Below are 18,855 nucleotides of genomic sequence, written 5' to 3' on the forward strand. Positions count from 1 at the left end.
CTTACAGTTTGAAGAGATTGCTGGGAGAGAGAAGTGGGGACCGCAGGGGGCACTTGAAGCAATATAAACAGCAAATCAGTCAGGATCAGCTAGGCTGTGCTGCAGTAACAAACAGCCCAGAATCTTAGTGGTTCAAACAATAAAGATTTATTTCTTACGCATGCTACATGAGAGTGACCCAGTGGTTTTATGCCAGTTATTCTCCCTCTGAGATCCAGGATGCTTCCTGGAACACTGTTAGTTGATGTGGCAGAGAGAAAGAGAACTCTGGAGGGTCCTCAGTTAGCAGTTAAAAGGTCTGGGCCGTAAGCTCTGCAATCGGCTCTGTTCACAACTCTTTGGCGGGAGCTAGTCACATGGCTGGGCCTCTGCTGCAAGCTTCTTCCTTTTGTTTGTAGTCAGAGCCAATGCGTGGGAGCCACCTCCCCTGGATACCGTCCATGGAGACCTGATCAAAGCAAGTGCACCCTCTATGCCCCCTCGTGGAGGCTGACGTTGGGACCCAGGAGGTGAGTGAGTGCTCGGTGAACCTGGAGCCTTCAGAGGACCACAGGTGCAGAGTCAGAAGAAGAGACTTCGGGAGCAGACTCCCAGGCAGACAGCATTGTCCCTGTCACCCTTTCCCTCTTCTATTCCTACGTACTTTCCCAGAATGACTGAAGACTTTCAATTCTTTGTCATTTCTAAAATTTTCTCCCCAAAATTTTTTTTGGTGTAAATAAGCATTGCCTTAAAAAGCAAACACAGCTTGGAGGGTGAAGTTTGTCATTGTGCTGCCCTCAGTTAAATCAGCGTGTTTTCTTTTTAAGAATGGTTCACTGCAGTGAGCAGAGAGGCACTTTTGATGTTGGGGAGTGAGCAGATTGGCAATTCTGAATCATAGATGATGTCCTGAAGGGCCCCCGATAGAAGAAGCGAGTACGAGAAAGCAGATGGTCTGGTACAGAAGGCAGACCTGACTATTTTGAAATTTTGCTTTGGTCTCACCTCACCCCCAGGAAAGGAAGGAAGAAACTGTTGTCTTCCTTCTTCCTATCCTGTGCCATTTCTCAGATCCCAAAACTGGAATCAGGCTAAAATCAGCTGTGTTCAAAGCCTGAATAACGACGTGTGGTTTACTAATTTATTTACTTTCCATGTAAGGAAATCTTCATGTTCTTCAAGAACAGCTGAAGGAGGGGCCAGGTTTTGAGGGACTTCTGCCTTTTCCAGGAGTACGGTGTTATGTACTTTGTTCAGCTCCAACTGTACTTCTTTTTTTGATTTTCTCATTTTATTTTACTATTATTTTTATTGAGGTATAGTTGACATATAACATTATATTAGTTTCAGGTGTACAACATAATGATTTGATATTTGTATAAAAAAGATACTTTTTAAAAGAAATCCTATTAATGCCTTTTATGTTATTTTATGTAGGGCCCGCTTAATTTAAAAAATGAGTGGAGTATGGCTATAATAAAAAGCTTAGACATAACATTGAAACCAATAATCTAGAATAAATAAATAGAGAGAGAGGAGTAATAGTGGCAGAAAACCTGCACTAAGGAGAACAACAGTATTTGTCAATATTTGATAAGTGTTTCCCAAGTGTCAACTATGTGCTATGTGTTTTATATCCACCTATTTAATCCTCACAACAGCCCTATGAGGTACCCCTTTATATCTTCATTGTACAGATGAGGAAAGTGAGGTACAGAGCAATTATGCTGTTTGCTGACATAACAAGTAAGGAGCAGCAGAGCCTAGATTCAAAGGCAGGAAGTCTGCCTCCAGAATCTTCCTACTTTACCACCTGCCTCTCACAATGTCAGTAATAGAAAGTGTAGTGCTAGGTGGGGCTGGCCTGGTGGCACAGGGGTTAAGTGTGCATGTTCCGCTTCGGCGGGGTTCGCCGGTTCAAATCCCGGGTGCGGACACGGCACCGCTTGGCAAAAGCCATACTGTGGTAGGCGTCCCACATATAAAGTAGAGGAAGATGGGCATGGATGTTAGCTCAGGGCCAGTCTTCCTCAAAAAAAAAAGAAAAAGAAAGTGTAGTGCTGAACTTTGGAGAATCCTAGGTAAGGATGAGAGCATGTGGAATTGCACAGGTTCTCCCTCCCTCATAAAATCCCTTCTCCGGTCATTGTCACATCTTGGCATCTTCAACAAAACATCTGGCAAATTCCACCGTGCCCAGTTAGTCAATCACGCAAGGGCTGGGGATGTAGACAGTTTGAGAAGACTGATCACAACCCCAGACACAATGACAGTACCAGCAGTTCATTACTGATTCCGGTTATCACCGTAATTCCAGTATTTTTATTAAAGGTATGTATACTAAGGTTGCCATTGTGTTTCATCTTTTGTCCTCAGTTTCTGAGAAAGAGATAGAGTCCAGGACTGAGAACGTCCTGTTTGAATCTCTCCAGGTGTAAAGATTGGAGGAAAGAGAGCTTTAGGTGGATAAAGGAAGAGGGAAGAGGAGGGAGGGAATGTAGCATGGGAGGGGCCATAGCGGGCTCCAGGGGAGGGCTGGGAATCGAGCCCCAGGGCCTCTCCTCACATCCCCACTCCCCCTCCCCATCCCTCTCCCCCTTAGGGCAAAGTTGACAGAGACCAAAACTGGCTCCAAAGCCAACATGTGACTAATAAATATAGTTAAAAAAATACTCAACCTCACTTATAATCCAAAATGTGTAATTAGTACAATAAGCTATATATCTTGGGAGCAGGAGTGGACCCCAGTTCAGTGGGGTCTGAGGTTTGCACAATTTGGGGGTCCTCTTTAAAGCTGGAGAGGAAAGAGAGAATATAGTCTTACCCGATTGTGGTAAAATATCTTACTTTTGCAAATTTTTCTTAAGCCTACATGAATGCATTTCTAGATCTCTCCCAGGACCTTGGAAGGACCCAGACAAGTGGAGGCCCTAAAGTGTAAGTCTTCCTGGTGTCAAGATAAACACAGTTTTATAGGGGAGGGTTTTAATCAGGAAGAGAAGTGGCCAGGAAATGTGCTAAATGAGTGCACCTTTGTCCACTTGTCAACCCAACATGTATTTCTGGGTATGTCCCAAGATGTCAATGATTCCAATTTCAGTTTTATTTTAAATTATCAAAATCATAGTATCATACTGACAGAAGATGGAAAACCTGAGGGCAATCACCTATCAGGATCTTTACAAGGGAAATATCCAAGTGCCATGTGTTATCATTTTGCTAATAAAACAATAATATTTCAAAAGCAAATCTTGACGTTCAACTTTCCGAAGTGATGGTCCCACTGTAGAGTAACAATTCATATTCATACTTTCAGGAGCACTTCTAGGAAAATATAGACTGAGCGTGGACTGGCAAGCTTATATGCCAACTGGTGAATTTTAAAGCAAAGAGAGCCAATGCTATTAAGATGAAAATAACTGTATATGATTCAGAATCCTAAATCATTACCATATGTTACTTGGGTGACTCCCAACATTAAAAAAATTTGAAAAGGAAAAAAAACCCCTCTGTGTTTTATTTTTAACCATTTATTTCTTGAGACAACGTTGAAACATGGATTTTAAACGTTTGGAAAGCAGCTGCAAGCTTTTCAAAAGTGTAAGAAAACTTTTTTAAAGTCTATAAATTTAGTATTTTTTGCAGTTACAAGCTTTCAGGGATAAATGGCTAAGCAAATAAACAAATAAGAAAATGGTAACCAATGAGCCAATGGCTTTAACCAACCAAAGGCAATTACTACAGATGACAAGGGTAAAAAGAAAGGCTTAAGATGACTCTGAAGTTTGAAGGGTTAATTTAGGGTCACTATTAAATAACGATATGAAAATTCACTGTTACTTAATTAGCTGGTTAATGTAACTAGATAAAACAAGCTATATTTAAAAACCTAATAATCCAGGCAGTGGTACAGGCTTCGGAAGGTCATGAATCATCATTCAAATTAAGGGTATGTTAGCAACATTGATCTTTTCTCATACTTCACTTTTACTATTTCATTAAAAATTCTAACAACTCAAAGGCCAGATATTTTCTCAGAAATTGAAAAGTATAGGCAAGGTAGAAAACCTTCCGTGAACAGGTTCCCCATGACTTTTGTTGCATCATCTCCAATCTCTTTCTCAGATCCAGCCAAGCTGTTTCCTAATCAACTGACAATTGATTTGTGAAACACTAGGTACCGATTACATCCAGACTAGCAATATCCTGGATATCACTCTATCTACAATTTCCACTACAAATTCTTTTCAGCTTTTCGAACATATCATAGTGGGTCAAAGAGAGACTAACCCTAAACCTAAACCTTGGCACTGAAAGCCCACTGGACCCCCCAGAACTTTAAATCTTTGGTTCAACCAGAATTCCTAATTCATTTTCAGGCACCTATCTCATTACCTGAGCCTACAGTGCCACAGGTCAAGAAGCCATCTCAGAAGGTGTTCCATTAATTAGAGAAGGTTCCTGCTGGAGGGGATTTATACATTCTATTCAGTTGATAAAAACATCTCTTTAAAGCTATATTCCTAAACTTCAACTAAGGTTATTCATTCACTTATCCAGGGGTTGCCAGATTAAATACAGGATGCTCAGTTAAATCTGAATTTCTGAAACCAATGATTTCTTAGCATGGTATGTTCCGAAGATTGTGTGGGACATACTGATAATAAACAAATTATGTGTTCTTTTCCTGAAAATAAAGTTTAACTGGGTATCCCACATTTGTATTTGCTAAATCTGGCAACCTTAACTCAATCTCATATGAATGACAGCCAGCAACAACACCTACACAGCGCCCACTATGCCAGGCATGTAACATGTTTTTAACTCTGGCAATAACCCCATGAGGTAGTTACTATCTCCACTTTACAGGTGTAAAAATGGAAGCACAGAGAAATAAAGTAAATATTCTCTTATGAAATTAAGTATTCTAAACCCGGACACTGCAGGCTTAGATGGGTTCCCATCTTGTGGAGGTGGGCAGGGCCAGGGTTTTTCACAGAAAATACTTCTGAACTGCTTGATCACAAGGAAAAAGCAAATGCTTAATCAAGGTCCTTAACAATTTTTGGCATGGAGTATTGCTATATACTTTTAATTTGGAAAATATCCACAGCAGGTGTTACCAATTGCCCACTGTAGCCATTAAAACACTCACAGAATATTGAATTTTAAGCAATTAAATTCTAGGTAAGCCTTCCAAGATAAACTGGCTACAATGCATGCTCCTTAATAGCCAAATGATCTGAGCTGCTATTTGTTTGATATAAGTTATTTAAATGAGCAACAAAAATCACCAAAATGAAGATTTCTGTTTTGACACAATTCCATTTATTATGCACCTCTTCTGTGTCAGAGCTAAGAGAAACACACATAAAGAAATAATTTAAATGCAAGTTACCGAATGTTAGGGTAGAGAGATACACAGTAGCTATATAAAGGCAGAACAGAGCCAGGCTATCCATCTCAAGATTAGGGGACTACAAGAAAGTCTTCATGGAGGAGAGGTGGCTGAACTAAACCTTAAAGATGAGGAAGTGTTCAGTGGGTAGAAAGCTGGGAAGGTTGTTGTAGGTGAGGTTGACAGAATGAAATGGAGAGAAACTTGACTCTCATTATCATTAGGCAGCTGGATGGGATCCACCATTCCTCGAGTACATTCCTAGTGTAAAGAAATGAAGCTGTCGGGACAGCTTAGAGGAGAATGCCTGGCTGTTTGCAATGTCAGGAGACTATTAGAAGGAACACAGTCATACTCTGTTATTTCAGGCCTCTCTGCTTTTCTTCTTCTTTTTTTGGTGAGGAAGATTGGCCCTGAGCTAACATCCATGCCAATCTTCCTCTATTTTGTATGTGGGACACTGCCATTGCATGGCTTGATGAGCAGTGTGTAGGTCCACACCCTGGATCTGAATTGGCGAACCCCGGGCCACGGAAGCAAAGTGTGTGAACTTAACCACTATGCAACAAGGCCGACCCCTCTGCCTCTTAACATTATTTTTCCTGATGCTGAAATAGATTAGGCACAAGATTAGGTCTTGGTACATGTTGAACAGAGCAAAGTGAAGACCTCAGAAAACGTTGGTGTGACTTTTCCTCACCCCATACTTAAAGGACCAAAAAATACACCCCATAACCACCATTTTCTCAAAGCTCTAAAGTCTTAAAAGCTCATGTACATTTTCTAAGAGTTTCTCAACTTTAGACATTCAGTATTAAATGAAAAGTCTTTAAAACATGTTGAAATGTGAAGTCTCTCTAGTGTTTTCAACTATGTTAGTTTGTGGGAAATGACTTTGCAAAAGAGTGAACTGATGCGGATGTTGGTCAGACATACCAAAAATATCACAAAACGTTAGCTTCACTACACTGAATTTTGCTCTTACTCCACGCCTGGCACCTGTTAACTAGGGAAGACAAGTGGACTGTGTCCTCGAGCTTCCATAGCATGTTTCTTGCCATTTTAAGCTCATTTAAAGCTCCATGAGGAGGCTTAGATGCTGTGCTTTAGCCGAATGCAGCGAGTACTCGCCCAGGAATCGACGGAACTTGAGTTTGCTCTTGGTTTTGTTTCTTACTTGAGCAAGTCACATAACCACTGTGTTTGTCCTCTTCTCCATCTCTCAGAAGGGAGAACTGAAGTCAACAACTGCTAAGATCCCCTCTGCCTCTACAGAATTCTACTTCTATAACTTAAGTTGGTAAACGGAATTACTTTGACCTATTTGCATTTCAAATCTTTTGAGTAATAGATGGAGTAAAATTGCAAGTGACCTGGGATAGTATCCAGAGAAAAGACGATAACACCTCCCACCGACTTGAATCCATACAAACTCATAAATGAGGAAACATTCAAGATAAAATTTCCAGAGCTTTATATTTTTCAATAAGAATTGGAATAATTTTTACTTCTGATAGAATTTCATAGGTCTACTTCATTCAAATGCACGTGTGTTCCTTCCTTCTGGTGGCTCGAAGCCAGTGAAAATCTCAAACAATTCTAAATAAATAAATTACAGAGTTACCCTGGTTAGGAGTTGTGAGAGCTATTCAGTATTTTACAGCAACATATGTGATGTTTTATTGGATGGAGACCTCATTTTATTGCTTTTAGCAAATAAAGATGATATTACTGGATCCAATTCAGATAATATTAACATTTATGAACAAATTCCAAACTTTCTTTGGTTCCTAGTAATCATATACGAAAGAGAGTGGATACAACAATTCTATTAATATATTTACTTCTGTCAGAAGCCTCATTAGCAAGCATAACAAGACAACATAAGAAAATAAACATCGAAAATTGGACTTTTAAGGCATCCCTCATAGCTTACGGATTTTATTAAATAAATGCCAAAATAATTAAATTACTGCAAAGTTTTTAACTAAATGTTTATTATTTATTTTGGCTGGATATAAAAAATCCAGAAAGTTCATAATATCTCATGTTCCAAAATTAATATATTTGATTTACTAAAATAAAAACATATCACAATGAATTAGGTTCCCATCTGAAACTTGCAGGCTGGCTCTGACACCGCTTATGCCTCTTGGGAACTCTTCCAACTTCCCGGAATTTTGGTTTCTCATCTGTAAGAAGACTGAACTGGTAATTTTAGAAGTGTCTCCCAGCTCCGAGGGTTTATGATTCAAGATAACAGGATTCAAAAAGTACTGAGAGGATCCTGAAACTATTCAGTTAGATCGATTCCAAAGATCTAATGTAAAAAATATCCCGTGTTTCCAATTTCAGCCAGCTTGTGAGACCGAGTAATTTAGACCAAGAAACACTGGTAAAGGGGACTTACAGTGTTGGTCTACCATGAGGAAGAAAATTCTTATGGTTTTCAATCAATAGATGTTATACTCTCCTTTGAATCACACACAGCTTTTTCTTGGAAAATGCAAACGTTAAGAACTCTGAAGAACAGCAGAGGGCGCCACAATCACAAGCAAAACAAACAAAGGAACACCTTGGCCTCACATCCAGGGCCAGGAAGTCCTGAGTCGTTCATCTGAGAAAATGAGCCACAACCAGGTGGGAACAAAACATTTTCAGAATGCTTTTGGGAAATTGCCAGTGAACATGGTTTACATTTAATCTCAGCATCCATTTCCAGATCGAGGGCTGTAATTCTGTTTCTTGGGTACCTCTGGAACGTTTTCTTCACTTTGGGACACTGTATTTGAGAGAGGGGACAGTGTGAGGTTAGAGCATGCCCAGGGCAGGCAGGGCAGGAGGCAGGAAGATGGGCTGTGGTGTATGGGGCATCACTGAAGATGGAGAGCAGGCGTAGCTTGAGACTAGAATCCTTGGGGTGGTGGCTTTGTACACCTGAGACATTCTCACGTGAAGTGTGGAAAAGTCTTGTGTGTCACTGGAGAGCACGGACCTAGGACGCGGCATTCACAGGAGGACAGGGTTGGCAGAACTATGGGAAAGAGCTTTGAAACAAGTGGAGCCACCACAACTGAGTCAGATCACTTGGGACGTCTCCAGGCAATGGCTGCCTGCACTTTATTCACAGACCTCCGAGATTTATGTATCTGGTGAGACGTTGGAGTTGATGACTAAGAATCTATAATTCTAATGCATTAATTACACTTGTCATTATGTCAAATTGTATAGAGTCTGATTTACTTCTAGGAAATAAGTGCGCGATTACATATGCTTTTGAAACAAGCCCGTTATTTCCAAATAACAGGTTGTAATGACTGTGATGAGCTCAGAGATCTGTTATTAAAACAAACGAATGATTATAACTGTTCGAGTAAGTATAAGAATGATTAAAGAATTTGCTAATGGTTATTCTCTGTTGATACAAAATTGGACTCAGTGGAGTGTCTGGTTATTATATACATATGTATATCCATCCACACATGTGCACAGACACCCATGTAGACATGCACATTTACATGCGGAACAGTAGAAATTGGCTTATATGGAAACAAGCATTCTTCTTGTGAAGGCATATTAGTCCTGTCTAGTTATTACACAAAGTAATGCAAAGGCTTCTGAGGCTTGCTTGCCTGGGTTCGAATCCAGCCTCTACCACTTACTAGCTGTGTGGTCCTGGGCAATTTACCCCATCTCAGTGGCTCTCAACTGACCCCTGGCACAGCAGCATCAGCATCCCCATCCCCTGGGGACTTGCTAGAAATGCAAGTTCTCAGACCCCACCTCAGCCCTCCTGGGTCAGAAACTCTGGGAGCGGGGCCCAGAAATCTATTTTAACAAGTCGTCTCGGTGACTTCTGATGCACACCAACATCTGAGAACCCCTGCTCCATCTCCCGTGCCTCAGTTTCCTCAGCTATAAAATGGGGAAAACAGGCTTATTGTGGGAAATAAGTGAGTTAATATATATCCACAGTGTTTCGAACAATGCATGGCACATGCTAAGCAATAGGTAAGTGTCGTCTAATGTTACTATACAAATCTCAAGAGCCGTGAAGAAAAAAAGAGAACATCAACTCCAATGTTAGTGCTATTTCAAAGTAGAAACAATGGGAAAACTGTTATATTGCTAAGTACAATAATTAAAAAAATGAACCCCACTGAAATCTGGCATGGAGGAATATCCAGGCTTCTTAAAGCAGGGCTTACATAAATTCCTAGGGAGTAAAGGCCAATCTAGGCGTGCTCATCAGAAAGCTGCCCTACCACCCTCACTGTCAGGCTCACACTCAACTGAGCATGCTTTCTGAAGGACAGCATTTGGGTTAGGCTGGTCCACCTCAAACCCCACACAGGATGATTCTGAGTGAGGCAGACAAGGGAGCTTGGTCTAAAATGTCTCAACTTCATGTCCATCCCCGAGACCGAAGTTAATTGGGGCTCTGCAGTTCCTCGTAACGGAGAAATTGCTAAGCCAGGTGCTGTAAGGGCGAGGGGAAAGGGGTTACCCAGGCACTTTCCGCTCATGCTCCTGAAATCTCAGAAAAGTCAGTCCTGACTTTTTGGTGGTTGTGAGTGAGGGCTCTGGAATTTCTTTAATCCTTTAAAGTGTGGAAAGTCCTTTATCCTCAGTTCCCAAATGTGTAAAACAGGGATGGTGGTGGTGGTGATGGTGATGATGATGACGATGATATTACTTTCCTCATAGGGTTGTGAGGGTCAGACAAGAGCAAAGATAAAACGGCCAACACCTAGCAAGTATCCCATATGCATTCACTGTTGCTCGGCTATTAATTTTCATAGCTAAGTAAAATGATGTTCTGAGAGATTAAGTAAATTGTTCATCATCCCACAGCCAGGAAGTGGCAGAGTTGGAGTCCAGTATAATGGACTCTAGAATGAGTGCTCTCCTCACCGTACAATGCTTTCCTGACAGCTGTCATTGTATGGCAGTTTGAGATTGGTCTCCCTTAGGAATTATTTGAGATGTAAATTCACACACAATTATGAAATTAGAAAAAATATTCACAACAGGAAGATTGATGCTAATAATCCAAAAAACTATTTTAGAGAAAGACCTATCTAGTTGATAATATAAGTAAAGTTATGATTCTAATTAATGAAATTGCCAATGATTTCTTACCTTTGGAAATTAATTCACAATGAAGCTATCTAACTTAGAAACCATCTACCGAGGATATACCATGTGTCAGGCCCTATTCAGTGGATGGGAAAGCAAAGCTGCATAAGAGGTATCCTTGCCATCAGGAAGATGGAATTCCAATATGACAGCAGCTCACTTCTATTATAGCACTTCCTACTCCAGACCAATTACATCAGGATTTTGGCAGGGGGGGTATTGTGCAGGCACCCATATTTTCTAAAATCTCCTTAGGTGATTCTAAGATGCAGCCAGGGTCGAGAATCACAGTAGTGGAAAGGTACTGATTTTTTTTGGACCCCATTCAAGTTCTGGGATTCAGTGTATCTTCACTGGTCTGTGTGAAGCCAGGTGCCCTTCTCTGATCCCTCATATTCCTGATGGGGAAAAATCTGGAACTACCACTAGATCTTGGGGTGTGGTCAAGTCCTCAAAAATAAAAGCATAAGACTGAGAAGAAAGACTTCAGTTGAGGAAACCCACAAGAAACCCCAGGAGACCAGGAGGACTGAGATCTGGGGGAGCCTTCTTGTATGGAGCTCAGCCCCGAAGGTAAGAAGGAGGAAAAATAGCCCTTGAACTGTAGGAGGAAAAGTGGAGGGAGCAAAGAAGGGAAGGGGAGAGAGAGAGTTTAAGATGAGAGAGGCTTGACTAAACTTTTGTGATTAAATAAAAAAAAGGAAAAGATAAGTTCAAGAGAAGACAGCAGAGGATACCCAATGGAGCACTCTCAGAGAAGAGAAGAAGGAATGGGATCCAGAATCAGGTGTCAGGAGGAGCTGCGTCAGGTAGAAAGATATCTCTCTCAATGAGGGCGCATGAGAGGAGGTGAGCATGGGACAGACAAGGACAGGACAGAGCATGGGCAGTTCAGTGAATGTTGCCTTCTAAGGTACCAGGCTGGCACCAAAGAGAGACCTGTGCTGTCAGCAATTTTTCCTTTACTGCAAAATGATGATAAAGTCGCTTCTTTAATACTAAGTGTGAGAGGCTTTCGAGATAAAGGCTTGTTTGTTCCACAAACAAAGACTTTGTGTTCTAGCATTTGCAAGGAATACAAAACAATCCTAACATTTATTTTCGTAAGACTCTGAATAAACAGAGTTGGTCTATTTTCATTCTAGAATTCAATATGGGGCTCAGCTCTGCCTTCCAATACTATTTTAAAAGGAGGAGAAGTCACAGGAAGAGTTTTGCTACAGGACAGATTTTCCTCATTCTATCATTCAAGATTAACAGCCACAACAAAAACCAGGAGGGGGTGACCCAGCATCATCCCTCTTTCTGAAATAGCTATTCTCTTTGAAGGTCCTCTTTCCAGCCTTAGAACTCAGACAGGGGTCAGGTTGGGAAGTACGTGGATGGTGGGGCTGGTTAGATCTACTAACAAAGACTCTTTAATTTGAAAACTGATTCATATCAAACGAACTCAGTGCTACTATGGCTTTAATTATGACGGTTTTAAGGGAGTATCTGGTATTAAAAACATATTATCTTTTGGGGCCGACCCAGTGGCACAGTGGTTAAGTTCACGCACTACACTTTGGCGGCTCAGGTTTCACCAGTTCAGACCCTAGGCATGGACCTACACACAGCTCATCAAGCCATGCTCTGGCAGGCGTCCCACATATAAAGGAGAGGAAGATGGGCACAGATGTTAGCTCAGGGCCAGTCTTCCTCAGCAAAAAGAGGAGGATTGACAGTGGCTGTTAGCTCAGGGCTGATCTTCCTCAAAAAAAAAAAAAAGTATATGTATATTATCTTTTGCTAGAAACATTTTTCCCCTCCATTGGCCTTTGTTTTAAAATATCAGATTCAAAGTGAAAAGGAAAAAGGTACAATTTTACTTTGTTTCCAGCTTTTTAAACATGTTGAGATCACTTTTGGAATGAAGTACACAAAAACTTAGTAATAATCATAATGATAACGTAATAGGTGTTTTTTAAACTTTAGATTTCCAAACATCCAGATGTTTGGCCTTTGCTGAAGGTATCCAGATGACTGATTGCATTTTTTCAGTTTTCATACAGCTACAGGACTTTACGGAGTCATAAGGCTTTTAGTTGCAACAATGTAATTAGACATCAAAATTATTCTCCTATCATGTGGGACCCCTGTGAGGAAACTCAGGTCTGCAGGCCAAATGCAGCCCCAGGCACGTCTTTACGTCTTGTCTCTGACAGCTTCCAGGCTAGAAGGCGGAACTGAGCAGTTAGGATGCAGACGCTATGGCCTGCAACGCCAAAGATATTTACTTCTTGGCCACTTGCAGAAAAGTTTGCCAATCCTGTATGCACATCACCTCCTTTCCTTAGCTAATTAGCTTTCTATGATTGTCTTTAGGAAGTTACAATAAATCAGTATACTTCTTATGTACATGAGTGATAAACACTTTGAGAAGATGCACTAATGACTTGGCCACTGTTCAGAGGTGAGCTTAATGGATTTAATACTTAGGAGGCCACTGGGTTAACTGCTCTTCACCTTGGAAATCATTATGCATTTGGTTTAAGAAAATGGCTAACTTCAGATGCACAGGTAAATGGATATCTAATATGTTCTTCACAGTTTCCATTTTTAAAATTTACCCCGTGGAAATTTTAAATGATACATATTAGAAGAAATGATGGAGCATTCAAATTCACCTTAATATAAAGATTTAAGTCTCACCAAATTTTATTATGTAATAATTATTACTTATATGCTTATTTAATGACCAGTAGTAAATTGACATTTAGATACAGAAAGCTAAAGAATAAAAAAAATTTTTTAATCATAAATTAGGTTACTATTTTTTCTATATCATTTAAAACTTAAAGTTTTGTAAAATTACTTTTTTACCCTATTATTTAGTGATTTTTTTAAAAGAAAGGATTAATTTAGCCACCTTGGTACTTACAATTTGTAATAAATGTAAATTAATAAGCATTTACTGAAAAACTTAGAAATGGGGTTCTCCTGTAAGATATACTGGATAAGAAGGAATAACACAACGTTTTTCTCTCTAGTTCAATGTCTAGCTATGAAAAAATAAATTTAAAGGGGTCCTTCCTTTTTCACTAGTTTGAAAAACTGGAAGCAAAAGCCACGGCATGTCTACTGTCTTTCGATTTTTAAGTTCTCATTTGAACATGATCTTGGAATCTCTCCTAGTACAGGTGGTGCTTTGTCAGATTTTCTCTCTCCATAAAGACTATACACATCTATTTGCTATATTAATATATGATACTAGCAATATATATGGATGTGTATACATGTATATATGTATGTATATTGTGTATATATATGTACACACACATATATATGTATATACACATATACCTATTTATGTATACATATATACACATTATATAGATTAAATGTATTGGAGATGAAGAATGACAGAACGCCTGCCATGGCACCCCCTATTATCACACAGTCCCTCTCTATGGCTCCTGAGTTCTAGTTGATTCTACGTTGTATGGAATTGCTATAAAGGAAGTAAAAACTCTTGAAGCTGGATCACAGAGAAACACGCCTCCTTCTGCCTTTATTTCCAAGTTGAAGCTGCTGGTACCCAATCTCTAAAGTCCAGTCTCTACATTATCTCACTTATTTAATCCTCATTCTCATATGCTAATCCTAAACTTGCCTTATCCATTACTAAGCTAGAAAACTTTACCAGCTGGTCAGAGATTGTGATCCAGACAATAATGAAAATTTTTTTTTTTTATAAGTTAGCAAAAGTCATGCTTGTAGGAAAGAAGGTCTCTATCACATCCTTTGTCTTCTGAAAGGATATCTGTCTGCTCCCTATGGCATGTGCATGCACCATTGGCAAAGCCTCAGGCACTCCTTGAATGCCCATTTCATAGGTGAGAAACTCAGGTGCGGTCAGGGTAAGTGACTTGCCCAAAGTTTACAGCAGAATCTGGGACCTGATAACGGGTCTTTTGGGATCAAACTCGCCATCACATCTCACCTGACCACAGACTTCTCCTCGATCTAAGGAACAAAAGCAACCTACTGAGAAATTAGGAGAATTTGTTCTTTCAAACTTTGTTTTTTGACTTATTCTGGAATTACATTTTCTCTTCTGACAATCCTCAACATGATCATAACACAAAACAACAAAATAAATAAATTTCTCAACATGAGGTTTTGAAGAGATTATCAACTTGGTGGCCTTCACAATAAAAGAAAAATTTAAGTTGCTGCAATGCAAGGTCTTTAAAACAACTTTGAGTTTAAGGGTGGCATCTAAAATATGTCAGATATCTATGCCACAATAGTGTGAACAACTGAATTTTTTGCTTTGTTGTTTAAATTTAGATATGGATGCTGATGCAAAACAGTGAAGAACATGAAGACCACACTGAGGCATGGTCTTGAATAATTCCATCTATTCCTTCACAGACGAGGAAAATGTGGCCAGGAAAGATTAACTAAATAAATAAATTAACTGCACCTTCACTGGACTTGAGAAGGCAAGTCACTTAGAGGTGCAAAAGGCCACAGGATGCTCACAGCATGAGAAGGGCCACCAGTATCCAAAAAGAAAAGAAATCCTTCTGCCGATGGACTTCACCATATCCACTCACTCTCACACACTCATGGCTTTCTCAAATTTATAGCCAAAAAACCCCCCTAAGGAATTAAACACTTTTTATTTGTATACCTAAGAACAGAATAGAATAGTAGATGAGTTAAGAGGGTAGTAAGTTATTTTGGTAATATATTTCCACCAGTTAATTTCTGAGTACTTTCTATCAGATGATAAGATCAAGTATAGAGAAATGATGATAGGTTTTATTACAATAATTTATTTTTGAACATTCAAATATTTCCAAGTACCTTTAAAAACGTTTTAATTATGCTTTATATCTAAGTCTTGAGATAGAGGCAGAAAATTTGCATTGCGTTGGTGAAAATCCAACAGCACTTTCCACATATAAGCATCTTTTCATAGCTCTCTCAAGACAGTTTGAAATGAAACATATATTACAAATTAATCTAAAATAAATTACATTTTCTCAATTGCAGCCATTGGCTGTCACCTTACTAAAAAACACCCTTCAGCCAAAACTCAATATCCAGCCAATTGATTTAGTGCAGGCTACTGAGATTTGATGAAAGCAAGAAAGTGCGAAAATTTAAAACCCTTAAAGCAAATACAGGACATTTTATAGGTGATGAAAATAATTGAGTATAAATCCTGTATTTTATTTCAATGTCTCACAAAATTGTCCTGTCCTAAATAGTCAAGTGTCTTGATTGAGTAGACTTTAATGCTCCAAAAATAATCTATCAAGGCAGAGTTTTCCCACCAGCAGCACACAACTCTCATCACCTTCAACTATTTCTCATTAAATAGGGATTAATTCATAAGGCCCCTACTCTGCTAAGGACCCACTGTAAATATGCACTCATTCAGAGAAAGTTGCTAACATCGTTATCGAAGGCACTAATGTCTTAAAGAGCTTAGCAACTCTCCCTGTATAGTAAGTCCCTTAAGAATTCTGTTTCCATGGAGGTTGGACAGCTATTCTGCAGTGAAACCCTATTCAGAGTTGTACATTTCTGTTTTCTTCCCTCCAAAAGGCATCTCATTGCATCTCTTCCTTTCTTCATTCTTTGCAAACAATGAGATAATTAGCTGCAAACATGTTATAGAGAAAGATTCCAACAATAACTTCAAACTGGAGTGAGGAAATAAGTGGAAAAATTGATACCAACTGGTTGGTATTGTGAAAAAAAGGGAAAGTCATAATTTAGTGAAGAATTATTAAGTGTACAAAGAAAAGTCCTGTGTCAAATTAAGAACATATTTTCGAGATGCTACAGAGTTGGAAACTACTGCTCATCAGAGACTGGACTTCTCAGTGGGGTTGCTTAGGGTCAAGATAGATCAGCAGCCTTCTGCAATAGAGCCACACAAATGCACGGCTGCCAGCACAGTGCTGCGCCACCACTGCAATTTGCCAAGTGGGTGTTCCAACTTGGCAAGGGGAGATCTGGAGTGTTGAAGGTATATGTTATTGGGGTGGGGTGGAGGAGGGTTTTTTTTGTCTTGGCAAAGCCAGCATCCTGTAGTTTTTTCTTGGAGATACTTAGTACAGGGTAGCATGTTAAAGGGATCTGTTAAATGTGGTCTCACCAAGCATTTCTCAAAACAATCTAGTCATGGAAGATTTTCATGACCACATTGTTATGGGATAAATTGTGGCCCCCCCAAATCCATATGTTGAAGTCTCAGGGTCTCAGAATATGACTGAATTTAGAGACAGAGTCTTCAAAGAGAGGATTAAGTTAAGATGAGTTCTTACAGTGGCCCCTAATCCAATATGACTGGTGTCCTTCTAAGAAGAGGAGGTTATGACACAGACACACACATAGGGGAAACCATGTGAAGACACAAGGAGAAGGTAGCCATTCACAAGCCTCAAGTCAAGCAGAGATGCTTCAGAAGAAACCAACTCTGCTGATACCTTGATCTTGGAATTCCCTCCTCCAGAACTATGAAAAAATAAATTTCTCTTGTTCGAGGTACCAGGTCTGTGTTATTTTGTTATGGTCACCAGAGCAAACTAATACACACATCTTAAAGACTTATTGGGAAAGATCACTATCTTACAGCAAAAATATCCCTATAATTACAGTGTACAGTGGAAGGCACAAAGCCCTTGGCTTATCTTATCTTTGCATCCCATCATATGAGCAAATGCTACTAACAGTATGGCCAATAACTGGGAAGATCATAATTTCTTGTATGTGAGTTGTAAATTTAGAGATACTTCTGCAATTTCTTTTATTTTGCCTAAGGATCAATTTTGCGTTTTCTTTTGTTAGGAAGGATGGAGAGGGTAAAAATGCAGACGTCATGTTTCCATATCTATATTTTGTTTGATCATTTACTTAAGAGACATTTGTTAAATGCCTGCTACGTACCAGAAACTATGCTAAATAACTGAACTACAAAATAAACAAGATAGATCAGCCCCTTGGATTATAGGGTTGGGAGGAGAGGGAGAGGTATGGAACAAACATCGCTATAATTTATTATTTCATTTCAGTTGTGATAAGTGATATAAAAGAAAAATATAGTGGCAGCTGAACTATACAAATCCACTGAACAAATCCAAGATGGATAAACTAATGATGCAAATAAAATCTGCCATCATGGTATTCACATTAATATGTTCAAATCTGTGGTCCATGTATTATTCTTTTTATAGCATTAATAAAGTTCATTGTGAGTATTATTCAATGATACATGTTTATTCACCTTATTTGTGGTGAGAGAGATCTAGAAAACATTAAGCAATAAGAAATACCCTTCAAATTAAGGGGCTGGCCCCGTGGCCGAGTGGTTAAGTTCGCGCGCTCCGCTGCAGGCGGCCCAGTGTTTCGTTGGTTCGAATCCTGGGCGCGGACATGGCACTGCTCGTCAGACCACGCTGAGGCAGCGTCCCACATGCCACAACTAGAGGAACCCACAACGAAGAATACACAACTATGTACCAGGGGGCTTTGGGGAGAAAAAGGAAAAAATAAAATCTTTAAAAAAAAAAAAAAAAAAAGAAATACACTTCAAATTAAAATATTTACCTCTATTATTTTTTGCATACATGAAAACAATGGATCATTATTGTCTGATTTGTTTACTGATATGTATTTAAATAAAAAAATAAATATTACACAAAAATGGACTAGAGTGCTATCTGCTAAACTATCCAACAAAATATCTTGTGTTTCCAAAGAAGTTCTGGAGATCCTGAATCACGTATGTGTGTTGCACATTTGACTGACACATGTCATTGATGACATTAGGGAAAAAGTCAGGATTTGCAGCTTTGGCTGATAAAAATATAGTAACACTTAGATACTGTGTTTCAAATGGGCATGTAACATTTCCTCGTTTATGGAAAACAAAAGTTATTTTCAAGTCATCTTTTCTCATCTTTTACCCTCCCACTTCAGCTGAATGCCTCAATTCTACTTGTTGTTTAATTGAATAATCCTAGTCTCTGTCCTTTTTTGTGATAGACTGGCTATTGCTTTTCCATCAAAATATTTAAAGCTATTTTTTTCTTTAAAATGATTTGAAGTTTCTAGGAGTATAAAGCATTTATATGCATAAATGATTATTTTAATAATACTATTAGTTCTTTGAGACTCTAGTGATAATAATATTGATGGCTAATATTTACTGAGTGTTCATTCTGTATTAGGCCCTGTGCTAAAATCGTTATATATCGCATCAAATTTAATCCACCTAACAGCCTTATGACGTTGAGTCTATTAGTGGCCTCCTTTTCCTTTTTTCTTTAGGACAA

General features: G+C 39.2%; 1 protein-coding gene and 1 long non-coding RNA gene across 2 annotated transcripts in view; one reads left to right on the top strand and one right to left on the bottom strand.

Annotated features, from left to right (window-relative positions):
- Positions 1–18,103, top strand: part of LOC139077953 (uncharacterized) — a 40,031-nt gene extending 21,928 nt beyond the window's left edge. Inside the window, exon 2 of the long non-coding RNA XR_011530629.1 lies at positions 399–18,103. This is a non-coding gene — a long non-coding RNA (uncharacterized lncRNA). The remainder of the gene's footprint in view (positions 1–398) is intronic.
- Positions 1–18,855, bottom strand: part of FBXL7 (F-box and leucine rich repeat protein 7) — a 382,495-nt gene that overhangs the window by 83,209 nt on the left and 280,431 nt on the right. The gene's annotated exons all lie outside the window — the stretch shown is intronic.

This window comes from Equus przewalskii, chromosome 20, assembly GCF_037783145.1.
Source record: "Equus przewalskii isolate Varuska chromosome 20, EquPr2, whole genome shotgun sequence".
In the NCBI taxonomy this organism is placed as follows: domain Eukaryota; kingdom Metazoa; phylum Chordata; class Mammalia; order Perissodactyla; family Equidae; genus Equus; species Equus przewalskii.